Below are 19,488 nucleotides of genomic sequence, written 5' to 3'. Positions count from 1 at the left end.
CACAAACCCTTCTCTTGCACATCTCCCAGAGAGGGCAAAGTGAAGCCCTTCCTTACCCCCCCAGGGACAGATGATTGGGCGAATAACATTTCTTTCACATTTTCCCTTCTCTATCTCTCTCTCTCTCTCTCCCCTTCGCCTTTTGATCTCTTCTCAGATTATTCCAGGGCATTAGGACCAGGTGGAAACCGCTGTCTACTTCTTCCTTTCTCATCTTTGGATTCTGTCCCCCCCCCCTTCCCGCCCCCACCCCCAGCTCCTGGCCTTCACCATCGGTGTAAGAGACACACAGTCCTTGCACCCAGGTTTTGGTTAGTATCAGCCTTGGACCAGGCAATTCTTAACAGCTGCAGGGAGGAAGGAGGCGAGATGGATTGGGGAGGAGGGGGGAGGACAGTAGGCAGAGGTGGGTAGGGGGAAATAGAGGGGGGGGGGAATTGTTAGAAACGATGCTAATTTGTCCTAGCTGGGTGGAAGATGGCTGCTAATTTGTCATCCTCTTTACGATGATAAATTGCAACCTATGCATATATATGCATATATCTGGGCATGCATATGAAATTCTAATTGATGGGGGAGGGCGTGGGGGGGGGAGGAGGAGGAGGAGGAAAGAGAGTCAGTCCCATCAACGTGAATATGCGAAGCTAACGTGCTGTAACGGCCATCGATTCACAGTGAGTCATTCTTCTGCTATATATATATATATATTTATATATCTTTTCCCTCCCTCTTTAAATATTTCGCTTTTTTCAAATATACGATTCTATGAATATGTGTATTTAGAAATCGCAAAGGGGGGGGGCGCATGTCGTGGGTTGCTTTAACAGCCCCCCCACCTTTGCTAAGCAATGGACGAGGTGGATGGAAAAGATAAGAAAACATCACCCCCATTCATAAAAAAAAATCTGTATATTCTTAAAACCTTTTTGCCAGGGTAGCGGCGGGGTGGTGATTTTATTAATCTTTTTTATCTCTGCTTTTTTTATTTAAAAAAACAACAACGGGTGCTTGGTAGCTTTAGCTGTGTTTTCCTTCTTTTAAAAAAAGGATATTCCTCCATCCATATACGTGGTGGGTTTTGGGTTGTTGTTTTTTTCAATGAGTCCTTCGTTTTCTTCAGACGACGAAGGTGGGTCTCTCTCTTTTTTTTATGAATGGGTTTCAATCCCACCGGAAAAAAAGAGGGTGGGGGGTCTATTTGTTTGTGAATCGAAGCCATTTGCATCTGGATTCATTCATAAAAAGGCAGGGTGCGGATAGAAGATTCATGGCGGTGGGCTTCTCTTGCCTGTCAGTTTTGGGTGCGTGGGGAGGGGGGCTAAAAGGGAGGGGGCTTTTTAGCCGGCTGTGTCATAGTGGAAGGATCTGGGATTGCTTCTGGGTGTTGTTGGGGGGATTTTTATGCGTTTTTTTACAGCCCTGGAGGTGTTGTTCTAGGGGTGGCGTGGGGGGGGGGTGGGAAATGAAAATTTCCTTGTCTCTCTGTTATTTTTCCTCCTTACAGTTTGATACAAAAAAATCCATTATGTCTGTTATACATGTATTAATTTCCCTCTGTTCACCTGTTGTTTATTCAAGAAACAGGGACAAAGAACCGAGTCTAGGTCATGTGACCCTCCATTCACAAAAATCCAGCCCAGGGTTTCCATTGAGATGGGCTGAAGGAATAGGCGGCTGGGCCATAGAGACGCGTACCTTTCCCTAAGCCCTCCCGTTCCTAGCGCTGTCAGATAGGGGTAGGGGGACTGAGAAACAGGAGAGGTGGTCGGGTGGCTGGGTCTGCAGCTCTCCAGAAAAAATTGTTGACAGCCCAGGACATACATCTGGCTTGGGAGGGGTGGGGGTGGGGAGGGCACAATTTTATTTTATTTTTTATTATTCCTTCAATATATGCAGCAACAACAGACTGCAGCTCTGCAATAAGGTTTGAAACTGGAAGTATGTATTTGAAATGTGAACTGTATAACCTTCCTTGCCTGGTGGAGGGAGGGGGGTGGAAATCTCTGTATATTTGTCGTAAAAGGGAATTAGCCGTTTGCATACATTTTCCTTCAAATATGTGAATGGGGGGGGGGGATTTGATTCATACAGAGGGGGCTGCAGGATGTGCGTGTTAATTCGTGGCTGCAGGGGAGGGGGAGAATAGATCAGGATTAATTTTCTACCCCCCACTAGAATAAATTTTTTGCTTGTGCCAAGGCCAGAGAGGGATGTGTTTGCATCAAATTTATTTCATGGCATGCTGTGTGTGTTTGTGTGTTGGGGTGAGAGGAGAGCATATAAATTTTTTTCTCACCCCCCCCTTCATAATAATGGTGTCGTTTTTTCTCTGAATTTGTCCTTATTCCAACTGGACGTGTTTAGGATTTGTTTTTTTTTAAAACCCCACAAAACTTTGTATGGAATATATTCACATTCCCCCCCCACCTTCCTTTTGGAAAAAAAGGGGGGGCTATTAGAACATTGTGGGAAAGAAGGGGGAATGTGTTGCACTGGAAAATGGGGAATTTGCACTGGTTTTGTGCATTTTTCGTGAAAGGGGGATTGTGGATGCTTCGGTTTTTTCAAAAAAAGTCAGTTAAGAAAAACGCACAAATAAATAGACAATTCCTCTGTTTTTCTTCATTTCTTCCCCTTGCCACATAAAAAAAACGAGGAATACATCTCTCTACTTTGCCTCAACATCTTTGATCTTGTAATACTTAATGTCATTTTCCATGGCAACGCATTGTGATGTCACCTGTATGTTGAAAACACTGTGTGTGTGTGAGAGAGAGAGAGAGTGAGTGTGTGTGTGAGAGAGGTATATATACATTATATTATAGGCAGTGAGGATCTGATATTCCTATCTTTGACTTTCGTTGCAATGACACCCCCCCCCAAAAAAATTTTTGGATAAAAAATAAATCTCTTCCCTTATCCTGGACAGCTCTGCTACAGATTCTTAGTGATAGAAGTGGGGGATTTGGGGTGGGGGGGATTTTCTTATATGGCACAGTGTGGATCCTGGGTTATTTATTCCCTTCACCTTTCTTATCTTTCTCCCCCCCCCCCCTTCAACCTACAATGCAAACCCCTCTTTTGTGCCATTAAAGGCGGAAACACGATATGGAGTGTGGAAGGGAAGAATCGAGGTGTTGCTTTCTCACCCGTCTATTTTCCTGCGCCCAAATTTCCATCATTTTTGTCCCCCGCAAATAAAAAGTTGGTAGGTTTTGCTCCGGCGAAGGATGAGAAGGGGCTTTCTTTTGCAGTGAAGCATTTTGCAAAAGAAAAAAAGGTTTTGTGTTTCTTTCTCCCTGCAAGAAATATTTAGAGCCATCAGGGTACCAGGATGGAAGGTTTCTCAAGTCGGTTTTGAACGCAGGTTTGGAATACGGCTTAATGGTCAGAGTCAGGTCAGGAACTGGAGGCGAATTCAGTCTTGACTCCTGGTGTCGTTGTCTAGTTTTGGGAAGAGCTTGTGTTGGCGTCAGGATTCTTGGAGGAAATCTACACAACTGACTTTAAACCGGATTCCGAGTCGGATCTTTTGCCGCAAGGGACATTCTGCCATTCCGTGGGATTGGGCCTAGGGGTGTCTTAGAATTCCTGGTCCCTTTGCCGACTGATCGTTCCCAGAGTCCCAAGATTCGTAGCAGGGGAGCCATGATGGTTAAAATGGTACCGAACTGGCCCTGTGTTTGCCATGTAGACATGACCTTAGCTTTTGCAATGCTGACTCATTGCGTAACCTTGGCTGGTCTTCCCTTCGCATTGCCTCGGACTGTGCAACATTTGGTCGATCCATTGGTTGGAGGGGGAAAAAACGATTAAAATTATTTGGTTCATTTTTTAAAAAAATGTTCCTGGTTTAATTGGGCCTCCTAATAGTTTTTTTAAAAAAACAAAAACAAAAAACTGAATACATGCAGCTCGATGCAACATGGATGGCATAGGAAAAACATGGAGGGAACATAAAGCCCGTTTTCTCTGACTCACGCAAGAGGAATTGCCTGTTCTAAGATGGTGTCTGCACAGACGTGGAAAAAACATGACTTACCTAAAAGCAGCACACGCCTTTAAGAAAACCCACACCTGATCTGTTTTATTTGCATGCAGGTTCTCCATTCATTGATTGCATGAGTTTAATCCATTAATCAGCAAAGGTTTGCTTCTGTCAGGCAGCAACCCTGCCTTTTCCCCACCTGTGAAATGGGTACGATGGTAAAGCGATCACAGCCCCGGTGACGCAGGATAAAATGAGTTCTAATTTGCAGGGCACGTAAACCCTCCTTTTAAAAGCCTCTCCTCCGGTGGGGAGAAAGGTGCTTTGAAACCCGGCGTTGACTTTTCTAAAATGCTGCCCTCCTTCCTCCCACCCCCCTTTTCCCTTTTTAACAAGAGGTGCAGTTCGAGATCTGCATCCGTGAACTTCCTTGCGGGCCTAGTTCTTTGACGGCTGAAGCCCACTGGGGACTCGTCTCGTATGTGGTCAAGAAAACACCCCGTAAGCCAACGAATGTTGTAGGGGAGCCATGGAATAAGCTAGAGATTGCTGCATGGATAGAGAGCCTCCCAATATGGCTTGACTTTTAATTTCCATCGTCTCTGACAATGGACCGTGTTGCCTGGGGCCGAGGGCAACTGAAATCCAACTACTTCGTTGAATCATAGACTTGTTGTTGTTGTTGTTTAGTCGTTTAGTCGTGTCCGACTCTTCGTGACCCCCTGGACCAGAGCACGCCAGGAACTCCTGTCTTCCACTGCCTCCCGCAGTTTGCTCAAACTCATGCTGGTAGCTTCGAGAACACTGTCCCACCATCTCGTCCTCTGTCATCCCCTTCTCCTTGTGCCCTCCCTCTTTCCCAACATCAGGTTCTTTTCCGGGAGTCTTCTCTTCTCATGAGGTGGCCAAAGTATGGGAGCCTCAGCTTCAGGATCTGTCCTTCCTGTGAGCACTCAGGGCTGATTTCCTTCAGAATGGAGAGGTTTGATCTTCTTGCAGCCCATGGGACTCTCAAGAGTCTCCTCCAGCACCAGAATTCAAAAGCATCCATTCTTTGGCGATCAGCAATAGACTTGTAGGGTAGTCCAGTCTCCTGCAATGCGGCCCCAATGTGGGGCTCGAACCCATGGTTCAGAGTCTCCTGCTACTTGCCACAGTCGCTGTGTCCTCCTTCCAACATCAAAGGCAGTATGCCTCTGAATCCCAGTTCCTGGGAATCATCTAATTATGGGGTTGGAAGGGACCCCACGAGTCATCTAGTGACTCGTGTTTTTGAACTACAATTCCCATCATGCCTGACCACTGGTCTTGCTAGCTAGGGATGATGGGAGTTGTAGTCCAAAAACAGCTGGAGGCCCAAGGTTGGGAAACACTGATCCCTCTGCAATGTAGGAATCTCAGCTAAGGCATCCATGACAGGTGGCTACCCAACCTCTGCTTAGAAACCTCCAAGGAAGGAGAGTCCACAACTTCTTGTGGGCGTCTGTTCCACCGTCTTCACAGCTCTTACTGTCAGAAAATTCTTCCTGGTGTTTAGTCGGAATCTCCTTTCTTGCAAGTCGAAGCCGTTGTTTTGGTTCCTACCATAGCTGTCAACCTTCCCTTTTTTTGCGGGAAATTCCCTCATTCCAGCGCTGCTTCCCGCTGCTCTCCCGGATTGTTAGATATCCCGTAGACTGTCCCCAGGACAGGTGAGGCTGCTGATCCCTTATTTTCAAATCTGAAAGTTGACAGCTATGGTTCCTACTCTCCAGAGCAGGAGAATACAAGCTTGCTTCCTCTTCCATGTTGACAGCCTTTGAGATATTTGAAGGCGGCTATCCTGTCTCCTGTGGGACGCGGGTGGCGCTGTGGGTTAAACCACAGAGCCTAGGACTTGCTGATCGGAAGGTCGGTGGTTCGAATCCCCGTGACGGGGTGAGCTCCCGTTGCTGGGTCCCTGCTCCTGCCAACCTAGCAGTTCGAAAGCACGTCAAGTGCAAGTAGATAAATAGGTACCACTCTGGCGGGAAGGTAAACGGTGTTTCCGCGCGCTGCTCTGGTTCGCCAGAAGCGGCTTAGTCCTGCTGGCCACATGACCCGGAAGCTGTACACCGGCTCCCTCGGCCAGTAAAGCGAGATGAGCGCCACAACCCCAGAGTCGGCCACGACTGGACCTAGTGGTCAGGGGTCCCTTTACCTTTACCTATCCTGTCTCCTCTCAGTCTCCTCTTTTGCAGGCTCACCATACCCAGCTCCTTCGACCGTTCCTCATCAGGCTTGGTTTCTAGACCCTTGATCACCTTGGTTGCCTTCCTCTGCACATGTATGCAAGTGGGAAGGATGCTCTCGCACTCAGGTCTTCCTTCCAGGGTTCCTGTTGGGGCATCTGGTTGGCCGCTGTGAGAACAGGACACTGGGCTATAAGGGCCTCTGGCCTCATCCAGCAGGGCTCATCTTAGGTTCTTAATAATAATAATAATAATAACAACAATAATAAATTTTATTTATACCCTGCCCTCCCCAGCCAAGACCGGGCTCAGGGCGGCTAACAACCAATAATAAAAACAAGTTGATTGAAATACAACTTTAAAAACAAGATTAAAATATGACATCAAAACATTAAGATGCAGCTCTTCACAGGAGGAGAAAGCAAAAAGAAAGAGGGGGAGGGGATCAAGTTGATTCCAAGCCAAAGGCCAGGCGGAACAACTGTCTTACAGGCCCTGCGGAAAGAAATCAGATCCTGCAGGGCCCTGGTCTCATGAGGCAGAGCGTTCCACCAGGCCGGGGCCAGTGTTGAAAAGGCCCTGGCTCTGGTTGAGGCTAATCCGACTTCCTTAGGGCCCGGGACCTCTAGGGTGTTGCTATTTATGGACCTTAAGGTCCTCCGTGGGGCATACCAGGAGAGGTGGTCCCGTAGGTACGAGGTACTTAAGGGTCTAATCCAATGGTAGCCAACCTGGTGCCTTTCAGAGGTTAAAGGTAAAAAGGTAAAGGTACCCCTGCCCGTACGGGCCAGTTGTGTCCGACTCTAGGGTTGTGCACCCATCTCACTTAAGAGGCCAGGGGCCAGCGCTGTCCGGAGACACTTCCGGGTCACGTGGCCAGCGTAACGAAGCTGCTCTGGCGAGCCAGCACCAGCACCGCACACGGAAACGCCATTTACCTTCCCGCTATAAAGCGGTACCTATTTATCTACTTGCACTTGGGGGTGCTTTCGAACTGCTAGGTGGGCAGGAGCTGGGACCGAACGACGGGAGCTCACCCCGCCGCGGGGATTCGAACCGCCGACCATGCGATCGGCAAGTCCTAGGCGCTGAGGTTTTTTCAGAGGTTGCGGGACTACAACTCCCACCATCCCTCTCCGCTTTCTACGCTGCCTGGGGCTGATGGGGAATTGTTGCCGGACAATATCCGGAGGCTGGTTACCCCTGGCCTGGGAGCAGAGGCAACCCTACTCTGGAGCAGGCCCTTAAAAAGAGACCCTGCGGGATCCAGACCACAGGTCCACCTGCTGCAACCCTACATCTGCGATCTGTCTCCAGTATCAGGTCTTAAGAGCTACACTGGCTCAAAGCACAAGGAGTCCCACATGGACACTTGCGGTGTCATCAAAACTATGTGGAGCCAGAGCCAATGGCAGGGCAGTGGGGTAGCTCAGTCAGTAAGAGACTCTTAATCTCAGGGTCCTGGGTTTGAGCCCCACGTTGGGCAAAGGATTCCTGCATGACTTTTCTGAATGCCCCCAAAATGCGGCATGGGGACTAGAACCCTGCGGAAGCCATTGTGGCAAGGACATCCCTTCTCAGCTCTGAGGTCAGGAGAATCTAAGGCGGTGGATGTCCTGTTGTGAGTGCCTGGAGGCGTTTGGAGGATGGATGGCGGCCAACAGATTGAGGTTGAATCCTGACAAGACAGAAGTACTGTTTTTGGGGGACAGAAGACAGGCAGGTGTGGGGGACTCCCTGGTCCTGAATGGGGTAACTGTGCCCCTGAAGGACCAGGTGCGCAGCCTGGGATTCATTCTGGACTCAGAGCTGTCCATGGAGGCGCATGTCAATTCTGTGTCCAGGGCAGCTGTCTACCAGCTCCATCTGGTACGCAGGCTAAGACCCTATCTGCCCACAGACTGTATCGCCAGAGTGGTGCATGCTCTAGTTATCTCCCGCTTGGACTACTGCAATGCGCTCTACATGGGGCTACCTTTGAAGGTGACCCAGAAACTGCAATTAATCCAGAATGCGGCAGCTAGACTGGTGACTGGGAGCAGCTGCTGAGACCATATAACACCGGTCCTGAAAGACCTACACTGGCTCCCAGTACATTTCCGAGCACAATTCAAAGTGTTGGTGCTGACCTGTTAAAGCCCTAAACGGCCTCAAAGTATACCTGAAGGAGCGTCTCCACCTCCATCGTTCAGCCTGGACACTGAGGTCCAGCTCCGAGGGCCTTCTGGCGGTTCCCTGCCTGCGAGAAGTGAGGTTACAGGGAACCAGACAGAGGGCCTTCTCGGTGGTGGCGCCCACCCTGTGGAACGCCCTCCCATCAGATGCCAAGGAAATAAGCAGCTATCCTCTTTTTAAAAGACATCTGAATGCAGCCCTGTTTAGGGAAGTTTTTAATATCTATTGCTGTATTGTTTTTAACACTCGATTGGGAGCCGTCCAGAGTGACTGGGGAAACTCAGCCAGATGGACAGGATATAAAGAATAAAATATTATTATTAAGAACGTAGGAAGGGCCCAGCGGGATGAGGCCAGTGGCCTCACCAGGCGGGCATCCTGTTCTCACAGTGGCCAACCTATTGCCTGTAGGGAAACCCACAAGTGGGTTTAGAGCGCAAAAACACTCTTCCCCCCACCTTCCAGACACTGGCATTCAGAAACACCTCTGCCTCCGACTCAGTCGGTGGAATTCGGGGTCGTGGGTTGGAGCCCCCACATTGGGCAAAAGAGTCCCACATTGCAGAGGGTTGGACTAGATGACATTTGTGCCCTCTTCCAAGTCTACAATTCTGTGGTTCTTAAGCCATTGTGGCTAGTAGCCATCAATAGCCCCGTCTTCCCTAAATTTGCCTAATTCTCTTTTAAAGGGCGGCTGAGCCACAGAGATGTACCGTATTTTTCGTTCTATAAGATTCACCAGACCATAAAACGCACCTAGTTTTTGGAGGAGGAAAACAAGAAAAAAAATATATTCTGAATCTCAGAAGCCAGAACAGCAAGAGGGATCGCTGCGCAGCGAAAGCAGCGATCCCTCTTGCTGTTCTGGCTTCTGGGATAGCTGCGCAGCCTGCACTCGCTCCATAAGATGCACACACATTCCCCCTTACTTTTTAGGAGGGAAAAAGTGAGTCTTATAGAGCAAAAAATACGGTAATCTCCAGAGGTGGTGTGGGTGAGGTGCTTGATGTGGCAGCAGTTTGCAGACACCCCAAGAAAGGGGCGGGTGACGACAGCCTGTCACGGTCCGCAGTTCAACTGGGTAAGCGTTGTACACAGCACCAAGGAAAACAACGGCTTGTGAATCCTAGGTTTTGCATTTCAGTGTGGTGTATATACATACACCCCTTGCGGGTTTCATAGTCAGTCTCTCCCCTCTAGGACTGTAATTGTGTGTGTGAGAGAGAGATTTATTTTATCTTAGCACAAGGGATCCTCGCTAAGCTACCGTTGTTGGCCGCCTTTAGAGGCAGCCATGATGCTCAAAACTGTGCGGCGTTGCGTAGGTACAACCCAGCCTCCTTACCTCGAGGAGGCTAAATCAGAAGGCTGTTGGGTATTGGTTTTTAAATCGCAAAACTTTCTCTGGCGTCTCCTGTACCGTTGCTCCCTAAAATTGACTCCGGCACAAAAACCGCTTCCTGGAACGTCCTGTGACGCTTCAGAAATATATAAAGGTCTGAGAATGAGGGACGAATCTGGCCAAAATTGCCTGCCCAAAAAACCCACACATCTGTCTTGGCTGCTCAGGTTTCGAGGGAGTTCGGGTTCGGATTTTCTGAACCACAGACCATGGAGCCAACCCCCCCCCCAAAAAAACCCTCCGTAGAAAATATATTGGAGTCAGTGTGCAGTGACATCCTTAATATTGCAGCTGGAATAAGTTGGTTATATTATTATCTGGAACTGGAAGGTCGACAGATTTGGGGGGGGGGTGGAATTGTGGAGAAATGACAAATATCTGTTGCGGTGGGTCAAATGCGATGAGTGGTTTAGGGCGTGTGTTTGTGGAAGGTGCATCATCTCCCCCCCCCCAAAAAAAAAGCTCTCAAAAGCCTCAGTACACCTCCCTGTTTACCTTGTGCCCGTAAAAATTTGCATACTATATATGCATTTTTTTTTTGCATTTTGTGTCATTTTTGACAGAAACTAGCTTCGCTTCCTTTCCTTTCCTTTTAGACATCTTTGGCAAGAACTCATGAGGACTAGCCCCTTGTTTCTTAATTTAAAAAACCAACAACCCCAACCTCTGAGAACTAAGATGTTCAGTGTCCAGCAGAAGCTGCTACTCTTTTGCTATAGAGGCCGCATCCTGTTCTTCCCAGGGAGAACTTGCAAGCCAGGCGATTCAGCCTTCTACACCCTCTAGCCTTCCTCCCAGGCCTCTTAACAGAAGTCTGCTCCTTGCTGCCGTTACACGGAAGCAGAAGGGAGGCGGCAAGTTGCCTCCTCGCCCCTCCTTCGCGTTCTGCCTCTTCATGCATTGTTCCTTGGTATCGCTGCATGCAAGCAGGCTTCGTGATCTGTGCAGGGGTGTATTTTAAATCTGTTTACCATACATGTAAGCTTCCTCTTCCAGTAAGCTGGGCTGTTCTTTTCATCAGAGAGAGAGATGGAGAATGAATCTGTGGCACCCCTTTAAAAATGTGGCTCAATATACTTTAGTGCACAGAAATTAGTGGGGGGAAGAGGGAGGATTTCAAATCTGTGCAAGAAAATTGTTTCGCAGGTTGTGATGAGCGGGGGGGGGGGGGCGAAGATGTCAGAAAGAGGAGAGTGCAAGGGGAGACAACTGGGTGTGCAGAGGGGCACCTTGCCTTTAAAATAAATAAAAATAAATAAGAGAAATCAAAAATTAATTTAAAAGAGGGCTTGGGGATGGAGAAGCCTTTGCAAGGCACCTGGCCAGACGGCAAGCTTTGGTAACCACCGTATTTTTCACTCTATAAGACGCACCAGACCACAAGACGCACCTAGTTTTTGGAGGAGGAAAACAAGAAAAAAATATTCTGAATATCAGAAGCCAGAACAGCAAGAGGGATCGCTGCGCAGTGAAAGCAGCAATCCCTCTTGCTGTTCTGGCTTCTGGGATAGCTGCGCAGCCTGCATTCGCTCCATAAGACGCACACACATTTCCCCTTACTTTTTAGGAGGGAAAGAGTCTTATAGAGCAAAAAATACGGTACTTTGTGTAGTGAACATGGAGTGTGTGTTTGTGTTAAAAAGGGGCAACTTCGGCTGATTATTTGAGGGAAGGGGCCTAAAATTGAAATCCACGCATATATGGTTACTGAGGCTGTATGTCCATTCGAAAGCGTTGCTGTAATGGAAAATGTCATCCCCTCATCCCCTAAGCTGGCCTTTCCTTCCAGCGGCGAGCAGTTTCCTTTTGTTTATCAAACTGTACATTTTCTCTCTCTCCAGTATTTCGAAAAGGGCATTTCTGTCGAGGTTCGGGTGGTACGTGGCTGCCTCTGATCAACTAAAATTTGGGTGATTCATCCATGGGCGGCTCCAGGTTTTGATTGGCGTGATGGTGGCAGGTTAGGGCTTTTCAGGGGTGGGCGGTGGAACCTGCCAGCCCCCCCTTTGGAACCGATTCGTCGGCTGGTGCAGAATTACTCCAAAACTGCTCTTGAGTCCGGCGCACGGCCGTAGCACCAGGAATTTGCCACACTTGCTGTTTGGGGTCCGCAGATGATGCTTTTCAGAGAAATATTTATTCCCGGCCTCCCAAGCAGGTGAGGGCCACTTCTGCAGGGCGGCTGACTTTTCCGACGTGGAATAAATCTGAAGGCAGCCGTTTCCCGACTGCACATTTTGCCGTCTGCAAGTGGCATGTGCTTTAAGCCCAGGATGGAGGCTGGTTTCGGAGCACTGCTGTGCGGAGACACCCCGCGACATTCTTGAGGACTAGCCTCTTAGGACTGGCTCTCGTCTGGATTAAAGACCTTCTCGGTCTTGCTTTTTGATCCACGGACATCCCGTTGCGGAAGCCGTACGCCAGGCTTAAATTGGTCGAAAGGTTGTTAGAAACGGCCTTGCAGAGCCAAAACACCAGCAAACCCAGTGTTCTGCTCCCGGCGGTGGTCAGCCAGATGTTCCTGGGGCCATTATGTTCTAGAAGTCCCTGATACTCTTCTGTCTGAGAATGCAATTTCTCCAGTCTTCGGTTTTTGGAGAAATTGCATTCTCAGATAGATGTTCCTGGGGAGCTGAGGCAAGCCGTAGATGTTTCAACCCAGTGCGCTGTCTCCGGTGTTTTGTTGTTGTCGTCCGTGAGCCAGGGAGGATGTCAAAATGGCTCTTCCTGGAGAAGCAGTTTTTCTCTGGGCTCTGATCCTCATCAGTAGCAATCACACGTGGGCAAGAGACTCAGGTTGTGTTGTGCAGAAGCAGGTAGAACGTTTTGAAGGTGGCCCGAGGCAGGGGGAATTAACAAGCAGAGGAACAGGTATTGGGGCTGTCAGAGACCAACTTTAATCCTCTTGCTAAGGGACCAGACCAGAGGCAGCAGCTATTTAAAGGGCACACTGGTGGCTCCTTTTTTCACCCGTTTACTGCAGGCCTGGAAGCTGCAGCGTCCCTGTTCAGCCACCTGCAGGGGTGGCACTGCAGAGCAGCCGAGATGAAGCCGCGGAGAAATCAAGTACAGTGGTACCTCAGGTTACAGATGCTTCAGGTTACATACGCTTCAGGTTACAGACTCCACTAACCCAGAAATAGTACCTCGGGTTAAGAACTTTGCTTCAGGATGAGAACAGAAATCGTGCTCCGGCAGTGCGGCAGCAGCAGGAGGCCCCATTAGCTAAAGTGGTGCTTCAGGTTAAGAACAGTTTCAGGTTAAGAACGGACCTCCGGAACGAATTAAGTACGTAACCAGAGGTACCACTGTACCAGAGTCCTTGGGCGCTGTGCCATCGCGTTGCCGGCAGGTAGATGCTTTGCAAAATGCCGCCTGCTTCGCTAGCCCTAGATACAAACCGAGCAACATCCTAATCTAGGGCCTGATCCACCACCAGGTAGCCCTTCCGAGCAGGATCCTTTGAGATGAGCAGCAGCTGCACAAGAGCACCGCCACGCCGGAAGTTGGCAACCTGTGCTCCGGCTGGGTTGGACAGGCCTTGGCATGTGTGCATATTTGTGTATCTATTTTTAGTGCACGTGCTTTGGAACTCCCTGCCGATGGACACCAGGCAGACTTCTTCGCTGAAGCCTTTCTTCCTGCCAGCAAAAAACATTTCTGTTTACGCAAGCCTACCCAGACACGGGTGGTGCTGTGGGTTAAACCAGAGAGCCTAGGACTTGCCGATCAGAAGGTCGGCGGTTCGAATCCCCGCGGCGGGGTGAGCTCCCGTTGCTCGGTCCCTGCTCCTGCCAACCTAGCAGTTCGAAAGCACGTCAAAGTGCAAGTAGATAAATAGGTACCGCTCCGGCGGGAAGGTAAACGGCGTTTCCGTGCGCTGCTCTGGTTGGCCCGAAGCGGCTCAGTCATGCTGGCCACATGACCCGGAAGCTGTACGCCGGCTCCCTCGGCCAGTAAAGCGAGATGAGCGCTGCAACCCCAGAGTTGTCCACGACTGGACCTAATGGTCGGGGGTCCCTTTACCTTTACCCAGTCGCGTAGGTCTTTTCACCTGGTCTTTAACTCACTGCTGAATTTAATTCTTTTCTGGGATGTTTTAAATAATAATGTTTTAACTGTTTCAATGAATAATGTGGATGTTCATCATGCATATGGTCATCATTCCCGGCCTTTGGTTCTGCTGCCTGGGGCTGCCTGGGAGTTGGGGTTCCAGCAAGATCTGGGGTGGCCACATGTCTCCTTTTCTGGATTTGCAGAATAAAGTCACAATTTTTTGCGGGGGGGCAGGGGCGGCTTTTTTTGGTAGTGTGACTAAAGGGAGCAGTGCACGTTGAATTTTTCAGCTTTCAAATTCCCAAAGTGGGGGGGGGGGCGCGCTAAAAAGTTGCAACGTGACTTGGGAATTCAAAAGATCGTTTGGTGGAATGAATACAATTTGCTTTTGCCTGGCAAGTCAAAAATGTGTGGAAAGTTGCACAGAGATCGTTAAAACGCGATTGCCAAGTGCTTGCAATTCTGTTATATCTTGTCGTTATTTAGCATTAACCGGCATTTTGCAGAAGGTAAAATTAAAACGCTTTGCTTTTCCGAAAGCAGCTTATATGCTTCTTCGCCAGACGCAGACTTTCCAAGCGAAATGTTGTCCAGTCACAAAATAGAAGAAGGATTTGAATTCCTCACACCCCAAAGCATATTTTTAAGACCCCCCCCCCGAAAGGACACACCCTAATGTAGGAAGGCCAATACCTCAACACCACTCGCGCATGCGCAGACGCTCAAAATGATGTCATGCGCAGAAGCTGCAAATCGCGACCCGTGCACGCGCAGACACGGGTTGCATTCTGCTCAGCATGTGAACGGGGCTCCAGAATGGATCCTGTTCGCATCCAGAGGTACCACTGTATTTTAAATTGGTTTTTTCCCCCTATTATGTTTTTACTGTAATTTTGCTGGTGTTAGCTGCCCTGAGCCTGGCGCTGGCCGGGGAGGGCGGGGTATAAAAAATTGTTTATTATTATTATTATTATTATTATTATTATTATTATTATTATCATTAGATGCTTTTACAAAACTATGTTCTCTACGTAAGCTGGGGATAGGCAAACAAGATGTGAACGGCACTCATAGTTGGATTACTGCAATGCGCTCTCTGTGGGGCTGCCCTTGGGGTCTGTCCGGAGGCTTCAGCTGGTGCAGAAGGCAGTGTTTAGATTGCTGGGGGGGGGGGGCAACCTGCCTCCGGCATATAACATCCTGCACATGTTGTTGCTAACATGTGAGTCCCTGTGCAATTCGGAACCAAATCACCGTATTTTTTGCTCTATAAGACGCACCAGAGCACAAGACACACCTAGTTTTTGGAGGAGGAAAACAAGAAAAAAAATATTCTGAATCTCAGAAGCCAGAACTGCAAGAGGGATCGCTGCGCAGTGAAAGCAGCAATCCCTCTTGCTGTTCTGGCTTCTGGGATAGCTGCGCAGACTGCATTTGCTCCATAAGATGCACACACATTTCCCCTTACTTTTTAGGAGGGAAAAATTGAGTCTTATAGAGCAAAAAATACGGTACCCTGTATCAACCAGCAGATATCTGTTGCCTGCAGCACAGTCTTTGCGGCAAGTCCCAAAGAACTCAGTAACTCGGGGCAGGGCTTTTAGTGTGGCAGCCTCTGCCCTGTGGAATACCATCCCTGTTGAGGAGAAACAGCCGGCGTCCGTTGCCTGTTCTTCCTGGAAGCAGCCAAAGACGTTTGCTTCCCCACAGCTGGATAAACAGTTCTTGACTCCAGTATCCGCTTCTAAGGGCTTCAGTCCCGCCGTCAATGTTATTTGTTTGTTTCTGTGTTTCGAACTGTTTTTAATTATTTTGCCGTGAGACGGTGGTTCAGAAAGCGATCAATAAGTCAGTGTTAAAAATAATAATTACGTATCTTTGGGTGCCGGGAAAAAGCTTTTTCTTTTTTCCCATCAGGACTTTTGCTTTTAATTATCTGTGGCCTTTTGCTGGAAGTGGGGTGTTTCCATCTACTTTTTAATAAACAGAATTCTCTTTTAGATTAGGTTTTTTTAAAAAAATGCTGGGTTTAACGTATGTATGTGTTCGTTTAAAATATTGTCAGTCGCTTTGAGTTGCCGTGGCAAAAAAGCCAGAATTAAATTTAATAAATCATAACAATGCCACATTTTTAAAGACCCTTGCAAAAACCCCTCACGCACATCTTCACCTGTGTTCAAAGTGTTGAATGCCACATCTTCTGGGCATGAACAGGTGTACATTTCAACCACTGTGCAAGCCTTGTGCAAGCAGATGAGGACGAACGCTGAATAAATAGTCGTCTGAAGGTTTGCCTGCCTACAGGAGCTGTCAGTGTTCTGCAGCTGCCTGCCTCCTTTATTTATGCTATTGCACATGTTCAACTAGTTTTCCACCCTCGTATCTCTCCCTTTTTTATTTATTTTTTTGCTTACGCTCTCTTATCAAGGACGTCTCTGGATGTGCTGCGCAGCGGCTGCACCCAGAGGCCTCTTTGCACAAGATTGAAACCAGCGTCCTCCGCCTCCTTTTCCTCCCAGTCAAGGCGACATCTCCCCCCCCCCCCAACCTGCCCCACCCACAGGCAATTTAATGATTAACTTTGTGAACAAGGTACCGAAAAAAACATCTGCTTGCTATAAGAATCAGATTAGATCAGAGTTTGCATAACGCTTGGCAGCTGAGGCTGCTGTTCCAGTGACTAGGAGAGGGCAAATCTCAAGCCAGCTGGCTTCTGCTAACATTCGGCCAAGACACAAGCGTGACACCTGCTTGACATGCAGAACGTCCCAGGTTCAAGCCCTGCCTTCTCCAGATACATTTAAAAAAGAAAAGAAAAGAGGTCAGGGAGCAGGTGATGGCTTAGACCAGCGGTCAGCAACCTTTTTCAGCTGTGGTCCAGTCCACTGTCCCTCAGACCATGTGGTGGGCCGAACTATATTTTTTTGGGGGGAATGAACGAATTCCTATGCCCCACAAATAACTCAGAGATGCATTTTAAATAAAAGCACACATTCTTCTTGTTGTTGTTTAGTCGTTTAGTCGTGTCCGACTCTTTGTGACCCCCTGGACCAGAGCACACCAGGCACTCCTGTCTTCCACAGCCTCCCGCAGTTTGGTCAAACTCATGCTGGTAGCTTCGAGAACACTGTCCCACCATCTCGTCCTCTGTCGTCCCCTTCTCCTTGTGCCCTCCATCTTTCCCAACATCAGGGTCTTTTCCAGGGAGTCTTCTCTTCTCATGAGGTGGCCAAAGTCTTGGAGCCTCAGCTTCAGGATCTGTCCTTCCAGTGAGCACTCAGGGCTGATTTCCTTCAGAATGGAGAGGTTTGATCTTCTTGCAGTCCATGGGACTCTCAAGAGTCTCCTCCAGCACCAGAATTCAAAAGCATCCATTCTTCGGCGATCAGCCTTCTTTATGGTCCAGCTCTCATTTCCATACATCACTACTGGGAAAACCATAGCTTTAACTATACGGACCTTTGTTGGCAAGGTGATGTCTCTGCTTTTTAAGATGTAAAATTGAGAGTGCCATAATAAAGCTGCAGAGATAGTGCAGGATAGTGCGCTACCGGAAATGATCTCCTTCAACTTCTGCCTTCTGGAAGAAGGTCCAGGGTTATAAAGACTAGGACTAGCCGCCTGAGAAACAGTAACGCTCCTTTGGGTAAACCGCTTTGTATATATATACTTTTTAATTAGTTTTTTTAACATATCATTTTCAACAGTAAATAAACGTACTTTTACATCTTATTCAAACTTTTGACTTCCATCAATCCTCTCTGAAAAATTTCCAATCTAATCTCTTAGTATACATTTCTTATTTTCCCTGTTACATTTCAAACTCATAACCAATATCTCTCTCTTTTTCTACTTTGTAACACTTCGTATATTTCTCCTTACAAAACTTCTTGTAGTCCTACTAGCGTAATTTGTTGATTACAGTTGCTCTTAATTCATATACTTCTTCCAATCTTCTGTAAATCTCTGGTCCCGCAGGTTTCGAATCCTTCCTGTCATTTTGTCCAATTCTGCATAGTCCATTAATTTCATCTGCCATTCTTCTTTCGTCGGAATTTCTTCTTGTTTCCATTTCTGGGCTAACAATACTCTTGCCGCAGTTGTTGCATATAAAAACAATTTAACATCTTGCCTATTAATGTCCTGACCTATAATACCAAGTAAAAATGCTTCTGATTTTTTTTAAAAAATGTATATTTCAACATCTTTTTCATCTCATTATATATCATTTCCCAGAAGTTCTTTACTTTTTTACATTCCCACCACATATGATAAAATGTTCCTTCTTTTTCTTTACATTTCCAACATTTATTATTTGTCTTATACATTTTAGCTAATTTCACTGGTGTAATATACCAGCTATACATCATTTTCATCATATTCTCTTTCAAAGCGTTACAGGCTTATCGTCCATTTTAATTATTATTTTTAAACGTTTGAAATCGTTGTTTTTACTGGTAATGTCCTTGTTTCGCTCCTTTGGGTAAACCACTTTGTGGAATGAATAAATGCTCCTTCCAGGGTATTTGTTGTGGTGGTTAGACCCACAATACGGGTGAACGGGAGAGTAGCAGAAAGTCTGAAAGGATGCGCAAGAATATATGCGAAATTAGTACAGATGTTGATTAACTGCCCGATGATACGATCATTTTGGTGCGAGGTGAGGATATATATAGAAAGAAATTGTTATTTAGGGGAACTGAATTTAATTCTACATTATATTCCGGAAATGTGGGAGATTTCAAGGGGTCAAAAAAAATATATTAGAAGCAAAAAAACTTGTTTTGATGAATTGGAAGAGCTGCAAAAAGATTCCATTGAGCACATGGATTGATAATATGGACAGATTAACTACATACGAACGAATTGCATGTCGACGCAAATTAAGAATGGATAAATATGAAGAAATCTGGAAGGAATATTTAAGCGATAAGGCGGATAGTGGTGGGGGGAGGACAGAGAGGTGGGAAAATATTGTTTAAAAATGTGTAGTTGTAGGTATATCAGTGTATTCAAATCTGAATTGTCAAATTGTGTTATTGTTATTATGGTTTTTGTTGTATGTGTCTTTTGCGGTTGATGTTTGTATCAAAAAAATGATTAAACTTTTTTTTTTTTTTAAAAAAAGAATATATACCTGGGGTGAGGATTTGAGCCAGACCGTAGAATTTCCCCATCCCTGATCTCTGGCTGTGGGGACCAGCAGTCAGCCAGAGCGGATGACCTGAGAGGTACACAATGGCCGAGCAAAAGCTGAGCTTTGTTGTTGTTTAGTCATTTAGTCATGTCCGACTCTTTGTGACCCCCTGGACCAGAGCACGCCAGGCAGTCCTGTCTTCCACTGCCTCCCGCAGTTTGGTCAAACTCATGTTTGTAGCTTCGAGAACACTGTCCCACCATCTCGTCCTCTGCCGTCCCCTTCTCCTTGTGCCCTCCATCTTTCCCAACATCAGGGTCTTTTCCAGGGAGTCTTCTCTTCTCATGAGGTGGCCAAAGTCTTGGAGCCTCAGCTTCAGGATCTGTCCTTCCCGTGAGCACTCAGGGCTGATTTCCTTCAGAATGGAGAGGTTTGATCTTCTTGCAGTCAATGGGACTCTCAAGAATCTCCTCCAGCACCAGAATTCAAAAGCATCCATTCTTCGGCGATCAGCCTTCTT

At 47.4% G+C, this 19,488-nt stretch overlaps 1 protein-coding gene across 3 annotated transcripts in view; it reads left to right on the top strand.

The window, feature by feature from the left end:
- Nucleotides 1-251: 251 nt before the first annotated feature.
- SPRED3 (sprouty related EVH1 domain containing 3) overlaps nt 252-19,488 on the top strand; it is a 36,673-nt gene continuing 17,436 nt past the window's right edge. The window contains exon 1 of one of the 3 annotated variants that reach the window (XM_028742042.2): nt 252-311. The gene's annotated coding sequence lies outside the window, so the exon portion shown is untranslated. The other 2 variants (XM_028742043.2, XM_028742044.2) reach the window with 2 other exon arrangements.

Source organism: Podarcis muralis, chromosome 7 (assembly GCF_964188315.1).
Source record: "Podarcis muralis chromosome 7, rPodMur119.hap1.1, whole genome shotgun sequence".
Classification (NCBI taxonomy): domain Eukaryota; kingdom Metazoa; phylum Chordata; class Lepidosauria; order Squamata; family Lacertidae; genus Podarcis; species Podarcis muralis.
This window is presented reverse-complemented; position numbering and strand designations above follow the sequence as displayed.